General features: G+C 41.4%; 1 long non-coding RNA gene across 1 annotated transcript in view; it reads left to right on the top strand.

Annotated features, from left to right (window-relative positions):
* Nucleotides 1-1,047: 1,047 nt before the first annotated feature.
* The window catches only part of LOC125880926 (uncharacterized), a 55,363-nt gene continuing 35,897 nt past the window's right edge, over nt 1,048-20,513 (top strand). Inside the window, exon 1 of the long non-coding RNA XR_007448169.1 lies at nt 1,048-1,433. This is a non-coding gene — a long non-coding RNA (uncharacterized LOC125880926). The remainder of the gene's footprint in view (nt 1,434-20,513) is intronic.

Here is a 20,513-nt window from a genome sequence, read left to right as displayed (position 1 = left end):
TCTGATTAAGTCTATGTAAAGCGATTTATCCTTCAGTGTTCTTCCAAAATATTCACTTCAGTCATTCAGCTGAAGTGAAATGGATTATAATGTTGATGCTGCATATGTACAGCTTGATAATTAACAGGGAATGATCAGGCGGTTACCTCAGGGCTGAAAACTGAAGCCAACACTGAAGTGCCATGCTTACCTTTGTAGTTTGCATGCAGATAAAAACCTAAACACAAAGAAAAAGCTACATTTTCAAATATAACCATGGACTTGGGGACTAGGTCTAAATGTGCCAAACCTGAGGTTTTTCAGGTTTTCAAATCATGTTGCATTTGACACCTTTTAGGGCTTTTATGGTTAGAGAATGCTAGCAAGTTGCGTTAATTAAGTTGAAAAAAAAAAGAAGAAGTTATTTATTCTTTCGTATCCCTCCAACATATTTAATTCAGTCACTCAACTGAAGTAGGATGATCGTAATGTTCACCATTATAATCAAATGAAAGTTTGGGACATACTGTATGTTGCAGTGAGTTAAGTTCATGTAAAGATGTATCAGTTCACCATACGCACTGCTTATAACAAGCTATTCTGTCCCAGTACTCAAGTGTTTTTCTATCACCATTTAAAGTTGTACTGCATTCATCTCAATCACTGGCAGTGAGATTGATAATAAACAAAAATCAGCTAGGTGGTAGAACATACTTGCCAGCCTCGAGACCTCATAAACAGGAAGGATTTACAAACCGAGGTGGAGAGTCTTGGGTTTCAGGGACTTTGTTTCCTGTATTCTTGTGACTTTAAAATAATAAAAAAAACAACAAAATAACAAGTACACTGCGTCAGCATTTTATGTGAAATATATTTAATTTGGTTTGGGTTTTGGTTCATGACTCTGGTACTCCAACAAAGTACCAGGAAGAGGAAGGGAGGCCAGGCTGCAGGCTTGGCCCGTGCCAGCTGGCTGTGTCCTGGATGCCTAGGCGAGGAGGAGTGGGAGGCTCACTGTCTCTGAAAGACAGCTGGGTGGCTTGCCACAGCAGAGGAGGGCAAGCCAGATCCCCCCTAACCTCTGAGGCACCTCATAACCCCCCGCTAGAATGTCCCGTAGGACTTGCATACATGTAAAATGGTTATCATGGCGATGAAGTGGTCACTGGCAGCAGCACCCAACTCATGTGGTTCCGATGGGCACTCCTCTCCAGCCAAAAAAGGGAGAAATGGGAAAGCACAGACAGGTAGACAGTCCACTCTGAAAGTCAGAGGGTTTAAACATGCTGTACAGTGTCAGAAACAGGTTGTGAAAAGGAAGAAATGTGTGAAAATTTGTCAGACATCAGGAGAAATATGGGAGAGTTGTAACCCCTGGAGGAAGCTGGGAGAGGGCAATGACAAACGGGAGTCTCCCAGGAAAAACGACGGGGTTGGCAAACATGTGGTAGAAGGTAAGTGCTTTGTGAGAGTCGAGGCTGTGGTGTTTTTCCTGGCTGCAGTGCATGCCAGGGCAGAGCTGGTACACACGCATTCTTTATTTGATCATTCTGCCAGCTGGCTTGTTTACAACCTTTCTGACTGCATTTGCACTTGAATGTATTCCTTTTGGACTCTGTTGTAGTGATGTTGAAGTCTTCCAAGATCTCAGTATTTACTTTGATGAATAAAATGTTATTATAGCTGATAGAAATGATGAAACGGCAAACACACTCAGAATTTTACTTATCATCCTTAATGCTATTACTTGAATGGCTGCAGTATGTTTAAAAAAGGGACAGATAAGAGTTATAGGAGATCCCAAACCATGGTTAGATATATAGTAACACTTGCATTTATTTTGCAGGTTCACTCTTCCAACTAAATCTAAAATTCGGCAGGATTATTTTGGAACTATTCTGAATTGAACTGACCCCCCTCCTCATGCTGATGAAAATAGATAGCCTGGTTCCTGCCACTCTGAGCACAGACACTTGTCAGCTGAGATCTTACTCATATTTGCAATGCAAAACTGCAATTTCATAGAATATAGAATGCTGCTGGAATCATTTGGCATCCCATGCCGGGTGAAAAGCGTGGGGAAATATATTGGAACCTTGAGAGAGGCTGGTCTGTGTATGTGTATGTTTTTGTGTGTGTATGTGTGTGTGTGTGTGTGTGTGTGTGTGTGTGTAGGGAGTGTAGATGTACTCTAGGGCAAATCCATCTGAATTATTGAGACCACAACAGCGTGCTGTGTGTCTGTCAGTCGAGCTGCCTGGCAGGCCTGGCTCTATAAACAGTGACCTCTCGATCAGAGACTGACACAGAGTGGCCTTGTTACCTGCAAAGCTGCAGGCCGAATCAGTTACTGTGATGATAAAAGAAGGGTGCCAAGGTCTGCTGGCTGTCAAATAGATTAATACTTTTTTTTCAGGAGGTTTAACTCTGAGCTTTTCAGCCTCATTAAGAATTCAAAGTTAGTTTAGCTGAGGGCAAGACACTGTTGATTCAGTGATCAAGTTTCTTTCAAAACAAACAAGATCGTCTTGCAATAGTTTTCTGTAAAACCAAACACATTATATTTATTCAAATATAAAATGACAAGGTCACAACATAGCACAGAGGCTGTAAATGTAATTGATTCTGTTGCAGAATGGCCCCATATCAGCTAATTTCAGGGTTTTACTGCTGCAGAGCCCGACTGAAATACATAATTTGGAGACCTGCAAAGGATGATAAATGTGATTATGAAAAAAAATCCTTCAGATCTAAGGATTACAAAAAATGATGTGGTGAGTCCAAACCATTAAAATTTAAAGCTTTCCCCACAACTTAAGTTTTATTCTATCATTTTAGTTTCACATTGTCATTAGGTATGGTAACCTGTTGCTCACGATATAAAGCTTTATAGCAATACCATTGGGGCAGGCATGAACATTAACCCTGTTGTTATAGTGACAAAATAAATCCTTAAGTGCCTTGATTTAACTGTGGGCATAATATTCTCTTCTTTATGGCTACACTGGCCAGACTCTCCTCAGTGTTTGAGCAGTCTTTCCATTTACTTCAGCTTTTCATCTGTATTTGATGTCAAATGACTCACTGATGGTCACATATAACTGGATAAGCAGACAACAGTGTTGGATTTCATGGATTGCACAAGTGAACCAGATACCACTGTAAATAAATCAGCATGTTCACATAACCACTGTAAGTAGGTCATCCTGGGAGGTGAACCAAACATAGATCTGCAATGAAATGAAAAGTTGAAATGGATTTTCCAGGAAACAACTGGTTTTGTTGAAACACGCATTAGCTGCTGGTCACATTGGGAAGTGGTCCTACCAGAGTCCTTTGAATGTCCTAATGCTGGAAGACTGGTGACACAAAGGCAATAAACAGGCTGTGTCGTGATTACAGGTGTTGCTTCTCATTCAGCAAGGCAGATTTATTCAAAAATGGATTGTGCCACATGTAATATATGGCCAAAAGTAAGTGGACACCCCTACTAATAACTGAATTCTATTTCATCCCAATACGAATACCACCGAATACCAACACTTGGTCAGTGGCCCTCAGGCTCTGATACAGATGCACCAAGGCACCCTTTAGCATCTGTAAGAAATGCACAGGGCCAAAACTTTATTTATCACCCTGAGCAACTGATGTAGTATCAAGACCAAAAAAGTTGATATAGGGTGGAAGGGAGGGGTGGTGGATGGGTCAAACAGATAAAGGACTGTCATCCAGAAGACCGCTGATTGTGTCCCATGTGAAATCAAAAGTAAACATTGAGTTATTTTAAGAATGTAGTGTAATGTGTCAAGTGACATTTGTGAGGTAATGTTACTTTTGTTGTCTAAACCTAAGGAAGTAAAATGTAGTAAACCTACACTGGACATTTCTTTTGAAACAAGATTACATGCATGTATTCAGTGGAAACTGTACATTTCCTGTGAATACGGAAGTTTATTAATATAGTAGAACCTGTCATTCTGTCCCTTAGCATCCAAGCACTGAGTGACACTCGAATATTACCTAGAGCAAGAGGTGGGGGACTCAAGTCACAGCTAGCTTATATGCTGGTCAAATATTAGCTAGAAACTAACCAGATCATCAGAATTTCATGACTTCACGTGTAACTTGCTTGGCCTGAGCAATGACTTGACTTGTCTTCAACGCTGAACATTGAAGCACTATTAACACTTCACAGTCCATGCACTTTATAAATTATTATACTCTTGTTCTTAACTGTGAATGTTGTATGTTGCAGTGTATATGCTGATTTTGTGTTGCTGATTCTGTTTTCTTAGCTACTGTCATGCCCTTTTAAATTGCCCCCTGGGGATGAATAAAGTGAATTGAATTGAATTGAATTGAATTGAATTGAATTGAACTGAATCGAATTGTCTTGCCTGACTTATAGCAGGAATTCAACTTGACTTGCTTGATTCTCACCACACTAACTTGGGATTCACTTGAGACTTAAAGGTTAAAACTTGAGACTTGCTTTGACTTGCACGAGTATTACTTACTCCCACCTCTGCCTAGAGTATCTGACAAGCTGGGAGTGAGACTGTTGTTCAGCCAATCCAGCACCAAACATTTTGAATTTAAAATGGGTTGGAGAGTGCTCAGTGACTTTAAATGTGTTAATGTCACAGGATGCCACCTAAGTCACATGTCAAGTCTTAAGTTGTAGTGTAAGCAAACGAGGCAACAACTGTTTAAGTGCGTAGGATATATTTGGCGTTCATGGCTGAGCAACTGCATGCAAGCGCAATGCATAACATCAGCTGGAGTAATGTAAAGCATGTCCCAATTGGACTCTGGAGCTAAAAATGTGTTCTTGGGTAGAGTTTGGGGTCGGCCAACTTAGTTCCAGTGAAGGGTCTTCTTAATGCCCCTGGTTACAGAGACATTTGAACCATTTGGGTGGCTCCAATTTTGTGGAAACAGTTTGAGTAAGGCCCTTTGCTGGTCCAGCATGACTGTGCCCTGTGCACAATGCGAAGTCCATAAGGACATGGTAAGGCGAGTGTGGTGTGGAGGAACTCAATTGACAGACCATGACCCATGACCTAAATCTCACTGAACACCACTGGGAGGAATTAGAATGCTAACTGGGAGCCAAGCCTTTTTGTCCAACTTCCATGCCTGACCTCATGAATACTTTTTTGGCTGCATGGGCACAAATTCCCACAAACACAGTCCAACAATGTTGTGGAAAGCCTTTCCAGAAAAGCAGCAGTTGTCAAAGCTGCAAAGGGAGGTCCAAGTCCATATTAACGGACATGGTTTTACTGGAATGGGAGGCCAAAACCTAGCCCAGTTTGGGTCCCAGATGGTTCCCATAGAAAAGTGGCCATGTGGTCAGTTATTGCACAGGTGTGAAAGGCAAAGTAGGAGATAAAGTTTATGATGAGGTACAATAAGGACAGCACGAATTTGAAAAGAAAATGTGGGTAAAAAGGTTATGATTGAGTCCATGTAGTGGACTTGGGAAAATGTAACTGGAAGTTGTAGCTTTGTAAGAGTACAGTTTAAGGATTTGCAAGAGCACGAGTTGCTCTCCATGACTAATAAAATTGCTGGACAGGATATTTCTCCTTTCGACATAAGTACATTTAGAAGACTATCCTCGTCTAAGTCAGGTGGGGCAATCTCAGAGCTAGACAAAGTTCAGGAAAGTGAGTCTAAGCTAGGGTGAGTTACTCCCAATTTTGTTTTTGTGTAAGAAAGAAGATAATGCCCTTCTTAGTTCAAGGAGAATTTTCAGTGTATGTGAACGGGATGCAGCGTTACTGGTGGTAAATTTGGATTCCCCTGCTGTCTCCTGACGAGACGAACCTTGCCCTTCTCCTTGAGTGTCTCCCTGCCACAAAACCTCAACTGCGTCAAGCACTAAGCTCTGGTGGGAAAGGACTTTCCAGGTACAGTTTTGGCTAGCCAATGAAAAAGCACAAGTGATAGCATGTGGAAAAAATTAGACTTTGTTGCTATTCATGTAAGGTTATGTTTTGACTGCATGAAGAACGGCATCTAGCAAACATTGCTTAAGAACTGAAAAACTCTGAAATCATAAACGATTGACAAAACTACTATCATAGCTTCAGTCACAACTCAGTTGTGAACCGTAGATTCCATCACTCTGCTCTCTGTTGAGAGAAAGAAAACAGCCTCTGTAGGTTTGATTGCATCTGAGGAGCTCCTGGGGCAGGGCACATCATCTGCCTCCTTCACCCCTACAGCCCAGCTTACACTCCAACCATCCATCTGAGAAGGTGAAACTTAACTTTTCCTGCGATTGGGGGTTGATGCTGTAGCAAATAGAGTGATTAGGAAATGTGAAATTAGAAGTGAGGTCTCACATCAGTACTCCCAAAACTACTTCCCAATAATCCCTCAGCTCCTGAAGGTGCCTTAATTAATTTAACAGGTTAATGTCAACATTTTCATTCCCTTTTGGTGGTCTCCCTTGGCTATAAATTCATGCCTTGCTAAATGTGTCATTTACTGTTTATCTGAACAGGCTCTTCTCCTGCACTGCTTATACACATATCTACAAAAAAGTAAAACACCAAAATTCTTACACTGCGATCAAGTGACCAATGCTCTGATGGGAGTGAGGAAGGAAGTAGTGCCTATAATGATGCAGGTTGTGGTGGTGGTTGGGCCACAAAATGTAGGACTTTCCCCAATAGGCTGGTGTTCAGAACTGTGTAAACTTTGAGTGACTCATTTAAAGATACATCATCACCATGTTTCTTTTCCTAAAGCTAATCTACATATTTTTACTTGCCTAAACGTTAAGTACCTGACATCATATCTGGGGTGCTAATGTATAAGATACCACACAGACCATTGTGTATGCGTTTCACAAGATATGAAACAAACCATTGTATGAGGATTTGTAATACCCTCCCTCAGTTAGCCACTAATTGCTCACTCCTGTACTCGTCTGTTTACCTTTCATCACATCAACTTATCTATTGGTATGTTCACTGTGTAATTATGTGTGTATCCATGGTAGGTGGTTAATCCTTAATCTATATCTTTAAATTTATAAGGGAACTGTTTATGTGTTTTCTAGATGTGAAGTGTTTTGGTTATTATATTCAGTGGTACCGTAAGGGAAATACAACACTGAGTTAAATTCTGTGTCTTATAATAAACCTACTGATTTATGATAGCCCAAAGTAGAGTGCAGACATTCCAGGACACCTTAGCTTGTGAGTTATGCAGTTAGTTTTCAACTGACACTTTGTTCAGTTACTTGTTTTAACGCGATAGAATAGTATCCATATTGGAGCATGCAAATAAAGTGTTGGTAATATATCAAAAATAGACGTTTCACCTGTGGCTACTTCAGGTTCACTCATCACTCATGCTCATCAGGTGATAAGTGAACCTGAAGAAGCCACAGGTGAAACGCGTTGTTCGCTCTCAATAAATTCACAGTAAAGTCTATTCAGTGTGCGGTTGTCTATTTTTGATATGTTACTTAAGATGTTCCTGCGATCAACCAGCACCTGATCCCCTATATCGACTGTACAGAGGGATTCTTTACATTGTTGTATGGCTTTGCTGTCATGTTTGCAACCTTCTTTGTGTTAATATACATGAAGGAGCAGATTTCACAGGCTACACATCCTCCTTATGTACTGTAGGGATGTTCTGACTTGTGATGATGATTACATCTTTAGAACAGAGAGGACTGATTTTAGAGCAATCAGCTCCTGGGAACACCACATGAATGGGTAGGATGGGGCAGGACAACAATGTAAGTTAAGGGGGTGGATGTCCGAGTAGGATGGGTGGGAGTGATGGTTGATGGGTCCAACAGCTATCGACTTTCACCCCAGCGGCTGGTGTTTGCTTCCTGTAAGATTGTAAAGCCACACCCTTTTCTTTTGTCCTAAGTCCAACCGCATGCAAGAGTTGGCTAAAAGTAAACACATTCTTTTGTTGTTGAAGGAAAAAAACTTCAAATCACAGTGATGACACGGCATCCCAGAACATCAACAACCAGCATAACCAGGGTACCTTGCACGTAATATGTCAACATGTAAAGTCCAGGAACAAACGTCATTATGTGATGAGGGCTGAGTAAGAATGTGTTGTATTTGGGGATTTTATAGAAAACATCCAGTTTGATCCCTGTCAGCTGGGACACATTCAAACTTATGGTCAGAGGGGTAAAGGCAGTTTTTTTATTCACCATCAACAGCATATGAAGAGTTTAAGTTTATTTACTTTATTAATCCCTGAGGGGAAATTCAATGTTTTCACTCAATTACACACAGGTCCAAAAGACACACACATGCACAAACAGGACCTATACATGCACTAAGTGGAGAGATGTCAGAGTGAGGGGGCTGCCCCTTGGTCAGGCACCCCGAGCGGGTGGGGGGTTCGGTGCCTTGCTCAAGGGCACCTCGGCAGTGCCCAGGAGGTGAACTGGCACCTCTCCAGCCACCAGTCCACGCTCCATATTTGGTCCGGATGGGGACTCGAACAGGCGACCCTCCGGTTCCCAACCCAAGTCCCTATGGACTGAGTTCATTGTGTTAATGGAAGTAAGAGACAGATGAATAATTAACGATGCAAATTATTTCTCTGACATTATAGATTCAGCTTGACATATATCTCATATCGATCAGTTTACGAGTATCCTTAGATTTGTTGGGAGGCAAAGGTAAAGCAGTGGGAAGTTTTCAGCCAATTTAGAGCCATACAGCATAGAGGACAGTTTGGAAGACTGAGTCTTTAACATGATGGACAGTCTGGACTTATTTAATTGTACATACCAATCATTTGATAACGCCAGCAACATGTCAGATGGTACAAGTAGCTGCAGGCATGCTTGAGGCAAAGAAGCCCATTAATCCATCATGCATTGTGTTACCCATTCTCTAAACTTAAGACCAGTAGTTCAGAGGTGACACAGACATAGACCTCATGATAACAGTCACGCTTAAGTCTCTGCATGATTTTGTGTCAGCACAGAGAAATTGTTCTGCACACTCTGAAAAGAAAGCATTTGCTGTATCAGAAGTGCGCAAGGTGTACAAATACCATCCCCGGCGCACCAGAAAGCGAAAAAAAAAATAAAGAAAGAAATTTGAAGATAAAAGTGCAGAAAAATATGCTTTATTTGATGTTAGAAGAAAATTCCTAACTTCAACTTTTAATGCTGTAATGGATAAATTCGCTGTCTTGGCCATCAAGTACAAGCGCTTCTGCTGTCTGTTCTGTTCAAGTCAGAGACAGAAACAGACAGTGGTGTAAGAGATAGCGAACACACTTCCCTCAAGCTATTTGCAATAGGTTTTTTGAGGCAAGTGGGGCAAAATTCAAATTTATGCTGTGCTGTGAATTGTATATGTAGAATGGATAGAATTAACTAAAATATTGTTATTGTAACACATCAAAACAAAGAATATAATGTCAGGTTGTAGGGGTAATTAGCCTTATGCTATGGTGCGATCAATCTCTCTGTGCTTGAAGAGAGCACACATGTATATCATCTCTCTCGTCCCAATGTCAGCGAAGCTTAACCCACCAGTTTTCAAAGCAATAGTAGCAATAGGTTCCCTGAATATTATTGCTGCTTGTAGTATATCTGGACAGTTTTTCATGCTCCATCCCCCAAAGTTGCTTGCTTGCTGTATGTTTGGAAGAGGTGTAAGAGTGTGTAGGTTGGGGTCCCTAGCCAGTTTGTGTTAAGGGCCTATGGCCAGGATTATCTATCCGTTGCCATAAGAGTGTCTTTATGAAGGATGTATCGTATCAAACGAAACGTGTCTTTTCAGGAAATGGATCCGATGTCACATTGCCGTAGTGTTATAGTAAAGGATTTAGGGGGATATATTGGCAAATATGGAATATAAGTATGATTCCTTTTCCTTTAAAGTATAATCACCTGAAAATTAGAATTGTTGTGTTTTCGTTACGTTAGAATGAGTAGTTAATATCCACGTAGGTAATGGGTCCTTCTCCACAGAGATCTCCCTATTGTTTTTACAGTAGCCCGGAATGGACAAACCAAACACTGGCTCATCATAGGGCTGATTGCTTTTTCACGTTTCACATGGAAGAGCCTGAGATTACAGCTGGGCCATGTTACCTTTTATTCAAGCTCACTTTGTGAGCCGTCCTGGGTGGCACTTGGTCTGGCTGGCTGTTTGGAAGATACCGTAGGCAAAAACTGTCTCGAAGTCTGCTGTATCCAGTCCAATCCTAGATCCAGAGTGTATCATTGTCATAGGCAATACATGCCCCATGCTCCAAATAAAGATAAATGTAACAAAGTTCATTGGAGCTGTACATCATAATGACCCCAGTAGCAGGTTTGGATAAATATCTTAAACCCTTTTCAACCCTAAGCCTATTTTATAGGCCTCTGCTCAAAAATTGCATACCCATAATGAAATGAATATATCTCTGCAACCACAAGGTCTATTTGAATACTTTTGGTGTCATGGTAAAGTGAACACTTGTGAGATTTGTTAAGATGTGTAAATATCAGTACATGTGTTATATGTGAAGAGTAAATGAAGATGGCACACAGCACAAATGAAACATTTTGAGGTTTGCTTAAAAAAAAAAAAGAAGCATTTTCAGAATGAGTATCCCTTTGGAATGATGCAGCTGCAGCTCTAAACCTCTATCAAATCATAGTACAATATGTGAACATTAACTCTGCAAAGGCTGATTCTGATAAAGTGAAGCAGAACAATATTTAGTTTTAGAGAGGTTTTAGTACAGAAAATTCAGACGAGGTCTCCAAAATTGCTCCATGTTTGCATGTGATTTTTGTCATGTACAATCCTATTTCTTTCATTTTTTTGTTTCTATAAATCGCTAATGATGTTTAGGATATACACATACAACTGTCCGTTTCATTTTCTTCCTCCATTTCCCACTCCAAACTGACCAGTACACACCAATGACATTTGAAACTGAGTTTCTATTCTGAGCTTTGGAGGCCAGTATCTCCGTGACGGCTTGGCCGATTTGGGTGATTGACATCGTTTGATTCGTTAGAGCCAATAGAATGATGCTGTATCCACCAAAACGAGATTGACAGCACCGTAAGCCAATCAGAGTCAGCAGAACGCGTTGTGGGGAGATGTCGGCTACTGTGAGTGGTCATTGTTATGCTTCCCCCCGGAACCTCCGGCCATCAAGTTTTCCACCAGGATTCATTTGAATGACAGACAATAGACGGGAGTGAACGGGAATGAAGCGTGATTTAATGGCAGAATGAACTTTTCATGGTAAAGAGGAAAGAGAGATATTACAAATATATTTTGGCGAAAAGATTTCTGTTGTTGTTCTTTGGCCACTAGCTCTCTGATGTTTTGGGGTAATGCTTTGGCGCATGTGTGTGGAAACAGCGGATTCTCAGCTTTCATTTGAGATGAAATATACCAAGTGGGTCGGGATATCGGTGCTGTATGGAGCTGGATTTGTTGTTGTTTACTTAGTTGTTGTTTGAGCTGTGTTTGGGGCATGTAGCAAGGGTTTTTACAGCCTTGTAGCCCAGGTTCTGCTGTTTAATTTGATGTGCAACATCACTATATTTTTTGTGATCAGTGCATTGTTTCACACTGTGTTTGCAAAGTCACTCTCAAAGTCCCCCAACTGAGGGACTTTCGGGCTTTTAAGGTCTCTTTGTTGGCTGCACAGGGATCTGCAGATTGTGTTTAGATGCAACATTGAATAAGATGAGTCAGTTCATATTCACAAGACTGCAGCGTACGTTGTGATATAATTAACATGACTATTGTTCTCGTTTCTTCTCTGCACAAGTGGTTTTATATTATTGTGAGAGAGTGTTTTCTTTATATCTGTTGGTATTTTTATTATGTGATGGTGCTCCAGCATCTCAACATTCAGCCATACCCACAGTAGCATGTTCGTGTTGCCTGTGGGAGATGCTACATAAGCAGTTTTCAGTGAATTGTACAGTTCATGGTTGCGTCATTTATTCATATTGTCCGCTATCGAGGTAAAAAACTTAAGTGGCTACACTGCTTTTGTATTGCATTGTAATAGTCACTTTGAGTTGCCTTATTTACTTAAGCCACAATGATCAACTCAACTTAAGATGACAAGATTGAAGCTCATATTTTTTTAAGGCTGTTTGAAGGAAAAATATGAAGGTTTGAGTATTGGGAACATTTGTTTATACTCAATCCCCGAAAGATGATTCTGTAAACAAATGCTTAAATCAAGTATTCCCTCACAATAGTTTGCATAACCTTGCAGTCTATTCTGCATTTCCTTTGTGCAGCTGCTGCCATGCCTGTGCTTTGGTTGTAATGATTATGGCTGTGACAGATAATTTCTTGGTGAGTGTAATACTAACAACTTGAGGGAGATTTGTGTGTGCAGTGAATTGACATGGCTGATGGCTGGCTGAGCATTGTTCAGACAGCAGCCCGTTCTCACTCCCAACTCGTCAAATTCCTCCTCTTTGTCAATTGATCTCAGCATCACACACCAATGCAAAGAGGCACCCTACACGACAATATGATAGGTAGCAGGCAGCAGGTGTTTATGATGCAGTAGGCAACCACCAAACTCATCAAAGACCGCTGACTGGGCCTTGGAGTCGGACAGTGATGCAAAGGCAGCCATCACAATGGTATGATAAGCAACGGGTTGTGGCAGTTTGTAACGGCGCTGCTGTAGTATAAAGAGCGAGAAAGTATGTATAAGGAGAGAGGAGTAGTGGATGGTTAAAAAAAACCTCCTGATTTTCATCTGGGAGCCTGCTGTTTGTTTCCTGTGTAAAACCAAAAGTCAGTGGAGTTTTTCTAATAACTTTGTAGTGTGCTAGTACATGTAGTGGCATGATACACGACACTATGTCACTATCAACTGTACTTATTTTAAGCCAATCCATGTTTTTTTCTATTCTAGAGAAAGGATCAGCACTCAGTGAATAACCTCCTAAGCTCTATGATCATTTATTTTTTAATTTTATATACTTTATTAATTCAATTTTTTCAGTCTTTTGTCATTAACACACAGGTCTGAAAGACACACACATGCACAAACAGGACCTATTCATGCTTAAAGTGGAGGGATGTGAGAGTGAGGGGGCTGTGAGTGAGGGGGCTGCATTTGGTCGGGCACCCCGAGCGGTTGGGGGTGCCTTGCTCAAGGGCACCTTGGCAGTGCCCAGGAGATGAGCTGGCACCTCTCCAGCCACCAGTCCACGCTCCATATTTGGTCTGGACAGGGACTTGAACAGGCGACCCTCCGGTTCCCAACCCAAGTCCCTATGGACTGAGCTACTGCCACCCCTATAAGCTATAATGGCAAGGCTTAACTATACAGAGCAGTGATAACTAACATATCTTTGGGGTCATCAGGTGGGAACCTCCTTTCACCAGTGTTTTGTCTAGTTGGTCCCACGACACCTCCAGGAGGCTAGACAGTGATCTCTGGCTTCCCAGAGACACTCCCCTAATGCCAGGTCTCACTGCTCCCCGCACCAACCCAATAACCTCCTTTACCTTACTTACGCATGGCTTTCTCAGCCCAAACAGCACTGCCACCTTCAACAAACCTAGGCTCCGTACATGCGAGTTTAAGGTAGTTACAGGGCTGATACTACCTTTCCTAGCACATTCACCATACTGTATTTCACAAGCTACATAGCATAACTCCAATGTAAGCAAAAGTTGAAGGAAATAGATAAACTCACAGAATCAGCACACAACACACTCACCTTGCAGCATGGTCTCAAACAAAAGGGATTCAAATAGGCCACTCCCATACTTAAATAACTTCTTCTTCCTGGATTTTCTCCTGAGAGAACTGATTGGTGGATCTCTCCACCTGATCTCAAGGAGTTATGTACCCTGTTTAGTAGTTCCCCCTGCTGGCCCCCAACTGACATTATTTTTTTCTCATCCAAATCCACTGACTAGCTCTGGCTGCTTCATCTGACATTTCCTTCACTGTCTTCCTCAAACTCTGTCCCCGCACTCGGAGTTCCACCAGGAGCGAGACAGCTGATCTTGCTATGAATCCCCTACACCCCACTTCCACTGGACAAATCCTGGTTTTCCATCCTCACTGCTCAGCTTCTGCTCCTAAGTCTGCATACCTAAGCTTTTTTCTTTCATAGGCTTCTTCCACTGAGTCTTCCCAAGGAACTGTCAGCTCAATGAAATAAACTATCCGTTGACTCACTGACCACAACACTATGTCAGGCCTCTGCTTGGTAGAAACTATTTCCTGAGGAACAACAAGCTTTCCCCGTAAATCGACTTGCATTTTCCCAGTCACAAGCATCTTCTAGGCGGCCACACCCTTGCCTCCTTACTAACTTATCCCTTCTGTATTTCTCCTCTTCACAGATAAACTGAATTGCTAATCCTAACCACAAACTTTTGTTGCCTAAATTTGATGAAGTAAACCTAAAAATGAAGTGTTTTACATAAATTTACTTACTTAAGTTTATTTCAAAAAAGAGTGTAGTATGTAATGAGCAGACACTACTTCCTATGAAATGGGAGTGTATTTTGAAAAGACACAATACGCGTCTGGGTTGGAGGAGAGATATGAGTTGGACTGGCGGTTTGGTGTGGCATTTGCAGTGATGCTGGTGCTGCCCATGGACCATCATGGTGAAAAGGGAGCTGGGCCAAAAGGCAAAGCTTTCAACACACTGGTCCATCTATGTCCCAACCCTCACCTATGGTCATGAGCTTTGAGTAGAGTCCAAAAAAATGAGATTGTGAATACAAGCAGCCAAAATGAGTTTCCTACGTGGGGTGGCTGGGCTCTGCCTTGTAGATAGGGTGATGAGCACAGACATCCGATTGGAGCTTGGAGTAGAGCCGCTGCTCTTTCGCATTGAAACTGATTACGATGCCCCCAGGGCCCCTCCTGTCAGAGGTGTTCTGGGTACAGATGTATGTATACTTTTGGATCTCAGTCTTTCAAAAGTATACATGAACAATCATATAACTGCAGAACACACCAAAAATAGCATAGGAAAAATACATTTCTCATACAATGACACAAATGACACCAAGATAATTGTTTTGTAACTGCTCATTGCTTTTCCAAAGTGATGGATTGCTTTTTTAACATGATGGATAAATGGGGGAACATTTTTTAATTAAAGTGGTCACCCATTTTGGAAGATCATCAGACTGGCTGGCACACATTCCCCTCCCCATCCATACTCTTCATCTGTTGTTAGAAAACAGCAGTCCCTCCACCCCATGTCCTTATTCGTTTTGGGGAAACACACACACACGCACACACCATCTTCTCTTTTGTTGCTGTAAGAACAATAACAGGGCTGGGTGGAAATCATCTTTTTCCTCCTGTATTATTTATTAGATGCAACTTTTAGTGCAGCCAGAATTCAGGTTTGTATTTGTTTTACATTTCACCTCAGAATCATTTTCACTGTCATGTTCTTTATCACAACTCAATCTTCACTTTCCTAGATAGGACAGACTGTCAGGTTGTGCACCTAGAATTTGCCATAGGAAAAGGAAAAACAAAACTAATGGTCATTTTGAAAGCCTTTAAGAATTCATTTAATTTGATTTTTTAATGGGTATGCCCTTATTTGTGTGATACTCTCATCCACGGCATGGGAGACTGTCCTGGATGGTTCCCATAAAAAAGCTCAGGGTAGCAGCTGTGCACTGCTCTGGGAAGTCAACCAGATGTCTATTTGTCAAACCAATCAGTTGTTGTCCTTGTAAAACCAAAAATATATTGCATTTTTGATCAAGTATTAATCTCACCTTCATGTTGCTTGTCAAAATTTGTTTTCCAGTGGGCTCATCATTGCCCTTTGTGGCCACTGGGGAAAAAACACCTAATTCAACTGCTGCTGTCACCAACCACCATTTACCAGTAGATGTTTTCAGCCCCCAGCTGTTATTTTTTCCCCACCGTTTTGGGTTCTGTCCTAATGTGCTGTGATTGGCCATCTACACCAGCCAGATCTGTTCACTAGCTGCTCAGAGCTATGTCACATGTAGGTAACCCTTCGATTACACCTATTGGAAATAGAAAATGAACTGAGACGTTCCAGACTAAACGATATTTGCGATCTGATTTATCTGGCGAATGTACATTAACTTCCCACCTTCCCAATTCCAATAAAGAGTATTATAGAGCTACTTTTCTACGCCTTTTTATGGGACCATCCAGAACTGTCATGGCATTACCTGTAGCGTACCACAACAGCTCACATGGTAAATTCAGTATAATGTACATTTCTTGCCTGATATCAGTCAGAACTGTTAACTTGTTACTATCTGTTTCCATCTTCAGTCTGTCATTGCATTCCCTCTAGCTGATTTCAGTGGGGGATGGGGATTTGACTTTCCCTAACCAGTCACTGGAGACCAACATAGCTGCCTGATACATGGGTCACATTAAGCCATCACTGATGCATAGCCATGCCAACATACTTGATTTGCCAACTTTCAAGAGTGAAGCGGAAAGACATCAAAACAAACTATGATGACTGGAGATTTTGAGAGGACATTGATTTAGAACAGCCTTGACAGCAGCGTCTATCTTGTCTGTGATGCTTGCCATTGTTGGTATTACTGCTTGTTGGTTCCGGCGCACCAGCTGACAAAGCACAAGTTTGAATGGTGTTAGTCCCGCCTGTTTTTTTTATTTTAACAGAGAAACTGCTGTTTCATGTCACAATGGCAGACAATGCCAGTTAAGTTGAACTTACCGGGGCTTGCGGATTTTAAAGTCTGGACCCAGGCAGGTACATTTCCAAAATACTAATTCCATCAGCATATCAACTGAATTATGCCATATCCACCATTTTGTTATTATTAGTAGAAATGGCATTAGTGGCAAAAAATAGAAATAATGACCTGTCAAAGAGAGGCCTGGTTCTCTCTTTAAAATCAAGGCCCTGGCCCCTATTTGAGCATTTATGGTATACATGTCTCCAGTGGCCAGATCACAAATTCATTTGCATACAGTTTGTTTTTTTGGTGTTACATGCAAATCAGGGTTGGCTCCACTCTAGTCCAAAGGTTGGTGGTAATGTACCTGAAGCTGTTTGATGCCTGAAAAACACACCTTGTACATCTTGTACAGCTTGTATTAGCAGTTTAAAACAGGAAGCTAATAACTACCCTTCAGCCAGCACAAACAAAGAAATTACCTGTATTTCTGAATAACTAATTAAACAAAGTTTTATCATCTTCATGGGCTCTCATTGACCCCTCACCCATTCATATCTCTCACCCACAAATTACTGAGTGGTTGCACTGATCAGGGATCAGATATATGCTGCAGCAGCTAGTTATGCCTTCCTGTGATCGTATATGTTGAAATCAATGGAACCATTTCTTTTCCCCCTCATTTTAATGAGACAGAAAGAATGGTGGCTAATTTCAGTGTAACATCTGTTCTGTTATCACAACGGTCAGACCGTGACTGGCTATCTGCGGTGACAGCTTCAGGGCAAGCACAAAGCACAAAGTGCTTGGAGTGCATGAATTTTTGAGGGGGAGAAATCAAATGGACCCTTTTTAAACAAAGTACTTAAAAATGCTTAAAATTTAAATGTAAAACATTATGCTGTTGTTTATTTTGACAAAGGTTCTGTTCATCAGCTCATTATAATTATATTGCTCAGGATCAGAAATCACATAGCTCTTTGAAAGGGAATCACTACCTAAATTCAGAATTCCAATATGTTACTACCATGGCCTTGCAAAGTTAAAGTTATTGAACATGAGATACACTCTCTCAAAGCCAGAAGCAGAGATGTAAGTCTCAAACTTGTGATGTCACAGGGTATAAAGTTTGGAGCTGCTCCGCAGACAATGAATGGGAGACAGATTTTGTGGACCCAAAGATTGCTGCCTTTTTTTTAATACACAAATGATCGGCGGTTCGATCCCCAAGACCTCCAGCCTACATCTCGAAGTATCCTTGAGCAAGACACTGAACCCCAAATTGCTCCCGATGGCTGTTCCATCACTGTGTGAGTGTGTTAAAAATTGAATAGCAGGTGACACCTTGTATGGTAGCCTTGGCCACCAGTTATGAATGTGTGTGTGAATGGGTGAATGTGACTCATATCATAGACTACTGTAAAAAACAATGACCTTTCAGACAGGGGACATTTGAGTAGCGCAGGCAGGAGGGTTCATGTATGCATCCAACAACCACCAACTTTCACCAAGAATGCCAGATTGTAAAACCAAACCCTGTTTTTCTTTCCTTAACCAAGCCACATGCTTTTGTTGCCTAAACCTTATCAATCACATGCAACTGTGGAAAAGTGGTAGCACAAGGAAGAAAGGAGCAAGTTGGGGGTTTGGAGTCTTGCTAAGCGGCACCTCAGTAGTGCCCAGGGTGCGAATTGGCACTTCTCCAGCTGCCAGTCCACACTCCATACCTGGGGTCTCATTTATAAAAGAATGCAACATACATCAGTCTAACTTGTAGTCATCTAACGTGCTGTATCCATCTCACATGTACTCGTAAAACATATACCCGTCTAACATGTACCTAATATCTAGTATCTAATGTGCTCGCTTAAGATGTACTCCTCTAACAGGTATCCATCTGACATGTACTCTTCAAACACATACCGGTCTAACATGTACTCATCTAACATACAGCGGTGCAATATGCACTTGTCTAACATGTCCTAATCTAACATGTAGTTGTCTAAAATGCATCTGTCTAACATGTACTCCTCTAACATACATTGTCTAATATTCATCCTACGAACCTGTACCTACGAACAAAAGCCAAAAATGGTGAGTGGTGTGTTCCACCTCACTATCGGCTTCGCCAATTTCCCATCTCTGAAATGTTCATAAGCATAGAACAAAGTTTCTGCCATCAAGTCTGTTTTTACACATCATAACTTTTGTGTGGGAAGTGGTGCATGCCTCTTTAAGGTTTTGTGTGTACCTAATGTTTGTAGAGAAGACCTCCGGTACATGCAGGGACTTGAACCAGTGACTCTCTGGTTCCCAAGCCAAGTCCTGGCAGACCGAGGTGCTGACACCCCACTTAACTAGCCCATTTTTCACCTGGATTTCTTCTTGTCTTTCTTCAGTGGGGCGCCTATGCTATAGCTTCACCAAAACTGAAAATGTTTTACATGTCCTACTTAAGATGGTTCTATGTTGAGGATGATTTTTCCTTTCTTCATTATGTGTACTCCTTTGCTTTGAGTGAAGTCCGAGAAAAATAAGTGCTTGAAAAAGTACTTAAAAAGTCATTGAATTTAATTTTGTAATATCTGTAAGAACCCTACAGTTTACTAACATACTTGGAGACACAGATGCATCTACATCCTGTTAACATCTGATTAGAATGCATCTAAAGCTTCCATTAGTCTTGAATGCATCTTGGGTGCATTTGTTTACGCTTAGAATATCTAAGATGCATGACTTGACAAGGTGGTCTCAATGATTTCATCCTTCTACTCCATTCAACCTGATACACCACCAACCCTGTTGCATTTTGTTTTTTTGTGAAAATTGTTCAGGCTGGGATAAATCAAATAGCATCATTACACAAATGACCAACCTTTAATTACATCCATTTACTCAGAAACATTTACTCACTGCAGCTCAAGATGTATGCATCATTCAGAGTGTCAGATAGTGTTAGATACGGCCCTTTATTTTGACACACTTGCTTTGCGTCAAGAGTAACTTCAAGCTAAATTAGGTTGTGTTATTCAATCCTAGCCACGGGGCATGAATGCCTTGCCCAAAGGATGGAGCCCTTCAGGCAGTACCACCCACATGGCTTTTATATTTTATGTCTGAAGTTACTCAGACATAAAAAACACAGGTCTATTAGGCGGATGTCTGTGCAACTTAATCTCCTCCTCTCTTGCTGTGTGTTGCTGCTGCCATTTAACCTGTGATACAATAGCCTATGCACATACCTCTTTCTAGCCAACAGCATTGCAAAGACTCATTACTGGTGCATTAAAAGAATTCGTGACGAAGGCAAGTTCACTGGGTAAACACAATGCGCACTGCAGCTGATTCTCCGTGGCATCTCATGAAAGCAGGGATTTTGGTTAAAACCTGGAATGGACTGGCATCACACAGAGATGATTGGTGGTGCCACACAGCAGCTGAAGAAAAACCCAAGCAGATTAAAAGGTGATTAAACTCCCCTTAATCTCATTAAACTGTAAAGAAGGAACTAAATAGGATCACTGCTGTGGAAGCTAATTCATGGAAACTCCCACATCATTCCCACCAACCTCTGGTGTCCTGCCTGTGTGGGAAGTTGAGTCATTGCAACAACAGTCAGGTTTTAAAGCTACACTTTGTAACTTATATAAAAATAAGTGTCATATTTGCTGAGACTGTCACAATATCTAAGCAGTGGCGCATGTGTGATAATATGTGAAAAGAATCATGTGCTTTGCCTCCTACTGGTGCTCCTAATGGCATTCACAAGAAGCTAAGGAGTCTGTAACGCAGCTATCAATGGAACCCAATCACTGCTCCTCAGCAGTGGTCAATTGTTTGTTCTTG

This window comes from Epinephelus fuscoguttatus, linkage group LG20 (assembly GCF_011397635.1).
Source record: "Epinephelus fuscoguttatus linkage group LG20, E.fuscoguttatus.final_Chr_v1".
In the NCBI taxonomy this organism is placed as follows: domain Eukaryota; kingdom Metazoa; phylum Chordata; class Actinopteri; order Perciformes; family Serranidae; genus Epinephelus; species Epinephelus fuscoguttatus.
This window is presented reverse-complemented; position numbering and strand designations above follow the sequence as displayed.